Consider the following 8,375-nt stretch of genomic DNA (forward strand, 5'->3'; position numbering starts at 1 on the left):
TTTTTCCATGGGGGGGCTAAGTAGAACCTCTTTTTTCCTTTGAGGGGCTCAGAGAGGATGCTTGTGGCCAGGAGTTGAAGGATTCTCCGAACAGCAAGGTGGCCCGTGTTTGGTTTGTGCCCTGGCGTGGCATCATTGCATGGACTGGGAGGCGTCCGGCGTCTGGCGTCCGACGTCCGGCGTCCATCCCCAACCAGGCCCCAGGTTGGGCTGTGGATCTGAGGCCTGTCCTTGGATGGCAGCCCCTTCCCCCAGCTCCACCGCCCATCACCCCATGATCAGAGCCCCTGGTTCCTCCATCCTTTCCAGGTTGGATCTGGCAAAGGTGATTAATCCACAAAGCCTCCATTATGATGGTACAGCCATGTGCTCAGCAGACGGCGCCTTCCTCTCTCCCCGCTTGGAAGGAGGACAGTGGAGGAGATCCGCCTTCCGGGCCAGTGAGTCTCTCTCTCTCTCTCTCTCTCTCTCTCCTTCAGCCCTTTCTCCAGCCACGGACCAGGCTGCAGAAAGAGAGAGCTGTTTGGTGGTGGCGGGGAAGTCAGTGTGCCAGTTGTGTGTGTGTGTGTGTGTGTGTGTGTGTGTGTGTGTGTGTGTATGATGGCGCTGGTGATGGGAGGGAGGCCGTCTTTACAGCTTGGGGAAGAAGAGGCGCCTTTGCCAGAAAGCCTGCAAGCTCATTTACATACTCCTAGCTTAATTCTCCTAGGGTATGCAAATATATGCAAACAACAACCCAGAGAGAGTCAGAAATAGCAGAGAACATTAAAATCACCCTACTTGAATATTGTTTTATGCAAACGATGTACGTGCGCAGTGTGTCATTTATTTAAATAGAAGCAATGTCAGCATGCCGGTTATTTACCCTTCCGACAATCTTAGTAGGTCCTCTTTCTCTCTCTCTTTTTAAACAACACACAACAACCCTAAAGTATTGAAAAACTTAATTGAAATAGGTGCTCAGAATATAAGCAGCATGAAAGTGCTACTGAAAGATTGATGGGGAAGAAAGAAAGGCAGGCGGATATGCGTGCATGCATGTGCCGTGTCTTCTGATCAGGTCAGGTCACCCCCGGAAAGATGGATGATCATTCTAGACGTGCATCTTGATACAGATAAAGAGTCAGAGAACTGTAGAGTCATAGGGAACCCAAAGGTCATCTAGTTGTAACCCCTGCGAAGGCAGAGAACCAGTTTTAGAGCCTCTTTGTCCAATAGCCATCCAGGCTCCCCTGTCAAATTGCTCTAACCACCGAAAAGTTCTTTCTAAAGTTTAGTCAGAACCTCCTTTCTTATAATTTGCATAGGCTCAGCTCCTGCCTCTCTGGAGCTGGTGAAAACAGGCTGGCTCCATCTTCACATTATTGTTACGTTTAAGATAAAGCCCATTTCCAAACTTTCCTCCCGAAGGCTCCTTCTTAAGGTTCTTCCTGCCCATTGCAGTTCCCCATTGCACCTCAAGAGGGCACCAAGTGGCGGGAATGCACAGAAATCCTGGTAACACAAGATTCCTGGTTGAATCTAATCCCGCCTGTCCTCAAGAAGCTGTTTGATTCCTAGTCTATATCTACAGCGGGAAGGTTGAAACCCAGAAAGCAGGTGGCTTTTCCAGGCCAGGCCCTTATGCTCTGCTGTTTGGTCCCATGGCCTGTCCGACGAATCTTCCAGCAGAGTTGAGCTGCAAACTCGCCCTCAGACCTGACCTGATGGAGCGGGCAGTGGTGGTGTCCAGCAGACTTCCGGACCCTTAGAGGTCCAGAAGGCCCAGATCCCGGAAGATGATGGGGTGGCTCTGTGCCTGAATCGGAGGTGGTGGAGGCTGGGTTCAGCGGCTCAGCTTCATAAACTTCAGGCTGTGGTGGGGAGGCTTATATTTCGGAGAGGACATCCCATCTGTCTCCAAGCAGCCCGGCTGCAGATCTTGACCTTCGCTGCTAAACTCCGGGGCTGCGTAGGATGGCTTGGCTCTGCTTCTTGGACTCTCCCAGTTTGTTTTCGGTTGCAACTGGGATGGCTGGGTTTCTGTTAGACAGGGGCCTTGACTCTGCTGCAGCTGGTTTCCCAACTCCCTGGCCAGGACTGTGTTTGCTGGACCTCTGCCTTGCTGTGACCCGGATCCTGTGCTGCCCAGTCCGGTCAAATCTGTTTCTGCCACAGCCTGGCCAGAGTTTCTCTTGCCTAGCTGGTTTTTGCCGGAGAGCAGGGCTGTGGTCTCGGGTGCATGTGGGCAGGAGCCTGACGGGGTCGTGGAGGGAGTAAGCAAGAGCCTCTGCGGGTTACGCTGGTGCTATGCAGGAGTGCGATACCTGCAAGCGGAAGGACAAAGCAGGGAGCGGCGACTGCGGCTGCCGGCCAGAGTCAGCACTATTGGGCTAGAGGGAGACCAAGGGTGGGATTCCCTCCAGGGCAGCTTCCCAGGTTCCTGCGGGGCTCTTGACAGCCCCCCCTCCCAAGCCTATGAGTCTGGAAAAGTTACTTTTGTGGACCCCGTCTCCCAGAATTAGCAGGACGTGGGCAGCTGTAGTTTTAGAAGAGCAACTTTCCCCAGCGTGGGGCAGTTCTGTGTGAAACAAAGATGGGTCCCAGCAGGGCTGCCTGCTCTGAAGGGGGGTCAGAGGGACCCCAAGGCCTTCTTCCCCTTTCCCTGTGACAAACCGCCGACGCCCCTCAGCCCGGTGTGTGTGTGTGTGTGTGTGTGTGTGTGTGTCTGGTCCTCTTCCTTGTTCACAGCTTCCTCCAGGTCACATCTGTCTCAAGACAGGGATGAAGAGTCTCTCTCTCTCTCTGTGTGTGTGTGTGTGTGTAGGGGGAGCTTTTGGGGCTTTGCTGCCTGTGCTTTTGGCAGGCAGTGGTGAAGGAGTGGGGGTGTGGGGGGGAGGGAAGGAAAGCAGCCCCCTCTCCTGGGATTCGGGAGGGCAGCCAGATGAAATGACAGCTTCTAGCAAAAATGTGCTGGCTGCAGATTCTTTGCCGGCCTTCTTGGGAAGCCTCCCAAGGAACTCCTTCATGCAGAGAGAAAATGTGTGTGTGTGTGTGTGTGAGAGAGAGGGGGGGGCTGGTGAAAGCGGGCTGGTGGTGGGGGGGCGTAGTTCCCCTTCCATACAGTTGCTCCATTTGCACAAGCACAATGTGCTCTCCGAAACCTGTCATTGGGGTGTGTGCAAGGGGAGTCTTTCTCTCTCCCGCAGAATGAAGGTATTTTTGTCTGACCTCCTCCCACTTATTTACGGGTTAAAATCCCTTCCCTATGTCGCCTGCCATACAGGGAAGTTGTGAGGATAAAGGAAGGAGGGAGAAGAAGATCAGATGGGCTGCCCTTAATTTTTTTGAACAAAAAATGGGGGGGGGGGGGAGCCTAAAAACAAACAACGATCGTTTTGTGGTTCCTTCAGTATAGCAGGTTGCCTAGAAGCAAGGAGGTTGGTTAAATCTTTGGGCCCAAGTCCTGAGTCCCAAATCTAAGTACCTATTAAAAACAAGCTTTCCCCCCCAGGAAAAAGGGAAGGGGTGGCTGGGTTCCTAATCGCAACTCAAGTTTGAATCATTGGAGAGAGAGAAAAAGACGGAGTTGAGTCAGAGTTGAGTCACCAGTGCGACTTAAGCTGGGCTTGGCAGCCAAGTCAAGCAAGTTCCCCTGTCTCTGCCTAGAAGCGAGACCAGGTTCTCACTGCTGCCCCGAGGAGCTTTAAAAAATGAATGGTCAAGAGTGGCTTAGCAGCAGAAGGAGGGGGAAGGCCGGGGTCATGCAAAAGAAGGAGGTGGAAGGCTTGAGAGTGGAAAGGGGAGAAGGCCTGGAGACAAACAGCAGCGCTTTGGCCTCCAGGAGAGTCTCTGTAGGTGTCCTAGGAAGACATCCAGGCCAAGCATTCTGGAGGAGCTGAGGTTGAAGAAACGTTAACTTTTCCAGCCTCTGCCTCTCAAGACATGGCATCTGATGGAGGTTGTTTTTAATTCTTCGATGATGCCAAGCAAGGAAGATATAAACCAGTTTTATTATTATTATTTTTTTAGGGCTGTTAGAAAAATATTTGCCACTTGTGACCTGGATTTGACTATTGTCCCACACGGTTCCTGGAGCTGTCCACCCAAAAGCAACAGGCAACTGGGCATTGCTGGGGGGGTGTGAAACTCTGGAGGGGGCCACGTTGGCAAAGGCTGGGACGTTCCTTCAGATGACTAGGAAAAGATGCTGAACTGCCTCTTGGTTGTTTTTATTTTTTTAAATACTGTCCCAAGGTTTTCCTATTCCCAGAACATGGTTCGCTAGAGAAACATGTAGGGTAGATGGATTTGATCACTGTTTTAAGGAACAATGTGTGTATGTGTGTGTGTGTAGGGGGTTATTCATCTTTTGAAAGACTATATGATGTTGATGGGGATGGTTTGTTAGGGTGTCGCGTGCTCCTCTTTGTGTGTGTGTGTTTTTTCCATAAAATAGTTAATGAAAATAATTATAATTAAAAATATATATTTATGTCACCTATGCTGCCCTGATGGATAGTTGTCATGCTGGAACTCTGAAATGCACAATAAATGCTTAAGTTTTTATAATATATATTTTAAGATATAAATGCATTACCAAAAAATGCCATTGTCCAGTCTTAAGTCTGTGAGACAGGACAGGCTGGAATGGTGAGACACATACCAAACATTTTTTATCCTTTCTAGTTGTGGGAACCAGAAAGGATAAAAAGGGGGGGGGCACAGCCTAGATTTGTGATTGGGTGGGGCCGCCCATGGAGGGATCTGAGAGTGCAAGGAACAGAGCTTTATGGTGGGGCCCCTGAGGCTGGAGCAGAAATGGCAGCAAAATGGCGGTTGCAGGGAGAGCACCCACCGTTGCCAGGACCATGAGAGGAGTCTTGAATCCTGCTACGGGGATGCTTTAATCGCTGGGGTCCTTTTGTGGGCGGTGGGGATGGGTTGGTGGAGGAGGAGCAGGGAGGGTTCAGCTGGGAACCGGGTGTTTATGCAGGCGGATCTTTGGTGCGCTAACCTTCCTGAACCTACCACATTCCTTTTAATTATGACTGACAGGTCATGGAAATTTGGGCCCGTGATTGGCAGCTGCAGCCGAGCGTGCGTCCTTCCCACAATTCTCCAGTTCCCTTCCCATCCACAGACATAATGTTGGCTACTTTTCTGGAATTAAAGAGCAACCCTGGCCTCTCCTCCCACCCAAACCGAGTCGCAGCGCCTTCTCTTCTTTGGCTAGAGTTCAACGCCTCATTCTTTTCAACAGGGGCCCCTGGCAAGGCCGGCTCTAAAAGGGGCCGTGGCAGCAGACCGAGGCCGGCCCTCCGCCTGGCCCTTGTCTCTCTTCCCAGTCTTCGGAGCAGGAGGGGAAACCCTTTGTGGCTGAACAGACAAAGCCCTGTTGGCTGGCAAGACTTATTCTCTCTCTCTCTCTCTCGCTGTTATTAGAAAACCACTCTGGTGCCTTCGGAGTGGGGAGTGGGCTCATGCAAAGCCTGGCCCTCCTCCCTGCCCTACCACATTGCCTCTTCGGCTTCATTTCTCCCACTTAGCGGTGGTGTCCCTTCTCTTAAGGTTCTTCATGGTTTAGGAGGGAGGAAAGACCCCCATCAGGAACAAGGGACTGAATTTAAAGGCGTCCTCGGATGTTCTGATTCCATTTTGACAATTTTGCCCTTCTGTGTCTTTATGCGTTGCCTTTTTTAGGGTCTGAAACGCAGGCCTGGCTTCCCACTCCTTCCTTCCTTCCTCCATTCATTCTGGATGCGTGCAGAGGAAGGGAGCTGAAGCCGGTGGCGGTCGTTCCGCCCACCCAGAGCCGAAGTGCGTAAAAGGGTTCATGATTTCCGTAAAGCGATGCTTATGGACTAGCACCTCTCCACCCACGCGGGCCTCTTCCGAAGAAAACAAGGACAAACGTCAGATTTCCTTGGCCTTTGGCTCCGTTTCTTGACACATTCTGTGCTAGTGAATCCCCATAAGTTGTCTTACGGTCAACCAGAGCGCTCCACGGCATGCGAGGGGCTGAGGGAGGAACACTCAAGTTCCTCTGAAACATGGGATGGGCAATGAGGGGTTCATCTGTTGTGGCCACGGTGTTTATTATGACATGTCTGATGGAACTTTTGACACCGTAGTCACGGCCCTACAAGGTCCAGAACCATGAGAGGACGGTGTGGCTGAGAGTTTGGAAATGTTCCTTACTAAAGACTGCAACTCCCAGGGCCTTTCCCCACATGGGGCCACCCATTCCAAGCTCTCGGGCTAGATCTGACCCCATAAAAACCCCACAGTGTGGTGAGATAGAGTTATGGACAGCTCTTGAGTTCTCCGTTCTATCGATTCTTGGAAAGGGTTCGCAATCTGTCCGAACTGGGAGCAACGCACAGGGTGGTCCTTGGGGGAAAAATGCCTTTGGGGGGGCGATAATGTTGGTGAAGGCTATGCTACCCCCCCCCAAAATCAGGGGAGATGGGAGGCGGGAGGAATCCCCCTTCTCTTGAGCTAATGGCATCTATGAGTGGCAGCTGCAATATGGCTGTCTAAACTCAAGGACAAAATTTACGGCCGTAAATTCTTCTCTCTTCAGGGTGGTTAATTATCTTAATTACTTTTATTATCTTTTATCTTTTAAGATCCTAAATTGCTTATTTCTGCTTGTGTAGCCAAAGGGGTTGGCATATTTTTTTTTTATGGCCCCTAGTGCGGGAGGGAAGGCAGCAACACACATATATACATATATTTGTGTGTGATGCGTCTCTGCCTGGGACACTGGAATAGAACTTTGATTTATAACCAGGTTCTTTGGGATTTTAATTGTGCTAGGAAAACAATGAGGGAGAGAGAAAGAGAGAAGAAAACAAACTTTGGTGAAATATAGAGTGGCGTGACAGCAACTGGCTGCCTCTCTTGTTTTACCAGGGGCCCGAGACCAACGGAGGAGGAGTATGACTCCTATAGCAAGCAGAGTAGGCACCCAAACCATGGGGGAGACTCAGCAGCTCAAGCTGAGTCCCAACATCTCTTTGGGTTCCTCGGGGTGAGAGAGGAAGGACCCTTGGATGTGCGTGGTACGGAGATGTTTGCCACTGCCTTGCTCTCTGAAGGCCCCAAATGGAATAAGGGTGGTGTACTTTCATGGCAAAGCCACAAGACCGTTCAACGGATATAAAACCAAAATCAGCATCAGAACAGATGCCATGGTTAGTGTGTTATAAACACATCAGCTTGCGAAGAACACAATTTCCTCTGAAGTTCTTGTACGAAGGACCATCATGCAAAAATAGCCCTGGTTTACCTCCAGACGACCAATCAAAAACCAGAACTACCTCATTGGGAAATTACAGGAAATAAGAATTGCTTGTAGGGTGACAATCACAGGACACTGATGAGCGGAGGGAGGGAAGTGACTTTCTCAGCGTCATCATGAGCGAGGAGGGCTCCTACTTACTTTCCCAGGTTCCCTTTTCAGGATATTTTTAACTGGTATTTTTAGAGGCCTTTTGACGGGGACTTTTCAAGGGTCGTTCATGCTATGTATTCTCTCATCCCTCCTAAATGATTTCTTCAAAACAAAACAAAAAAAGAAGGAAATTGCATGAACTGTGGGATGCGTTACTGTTTTTCTCATCGAACCAGCCCTGGAAACGGGTCCTGTTCCATGTAGACCAAATGGTCGTAATGAGTAAATGAGTGTTTTGAGTGAGTTCTTAAAAAAACAACTTTTCAGTTTTTCCCCCTTGGCCTTCTCCCTCAAACACATACGGCACAGTGGGATTAGGAATTAGAAATTCCAGGGGTCTGGAAACCTCCTGTTTTAAACTCTCTGGAGCAGATACGAGCGCCTTCTTGCAAGGCTGCCTGGCTTAAGAAAAACACCAGGCCTCCTCGGGGACACCTCTCTTACCCTGGCTTCTTCTTTTTTTAAATGACTGCTTTCTTTTCTCTTTTTCTTTTTCTTCTTCTTCTTTTTTTTAAAAAAACCCCTTCCCAGTCCAACCCCCCCCCCTTTTTTTTGTCCTGTTTTCAGATGCAGCTCAGCTCCTTGGGAAGTGATAGGTTCTGATGGAGGAGGAAGGGGGGGGGGGCGGAAAGAGAAGGAATGATAATAGCAGGCATTCTTTGGTTCCTCCAGAGAAACTGTCCAAAAGGGGCTGAAGCATTTCCCCCACCTCTTTCTCCCCTCCCCACCCAAAGGAGGGGATTTCCCAAAGTGTGCTTTGCAAGGCCCCTTCTTTCTCTAGAATTGGGGGGAGGGAGGAGGAGGAGGGGAGGGCGAGGGAGCAGGACCAGCCCAAGGCGGTTGCATGATGCAAAAGAGAGCCACATTGTATGGAAAAGAGAATTTGGGGCTTGCAGGAGTTTTGGATGTGAAATGGAATGCAGGATGCTTCCCTCTA

Source organism: Pogona vitticeps, chromosome 14 (genome assembly GCF_051106095.1).
Source record: "Pogona vitticeps strain Pit_001003342236 chromosome 14, PviZW2.1, whole genome shotgun sequence".
In the NCBI taxonomy this organism is placed as follows: domain Eukaryota; kingdom Metazoa; phylum Chordata; class Lepidosauria; order Squamata; family Agamidae; genus Pogona; species Pogona vitticeps.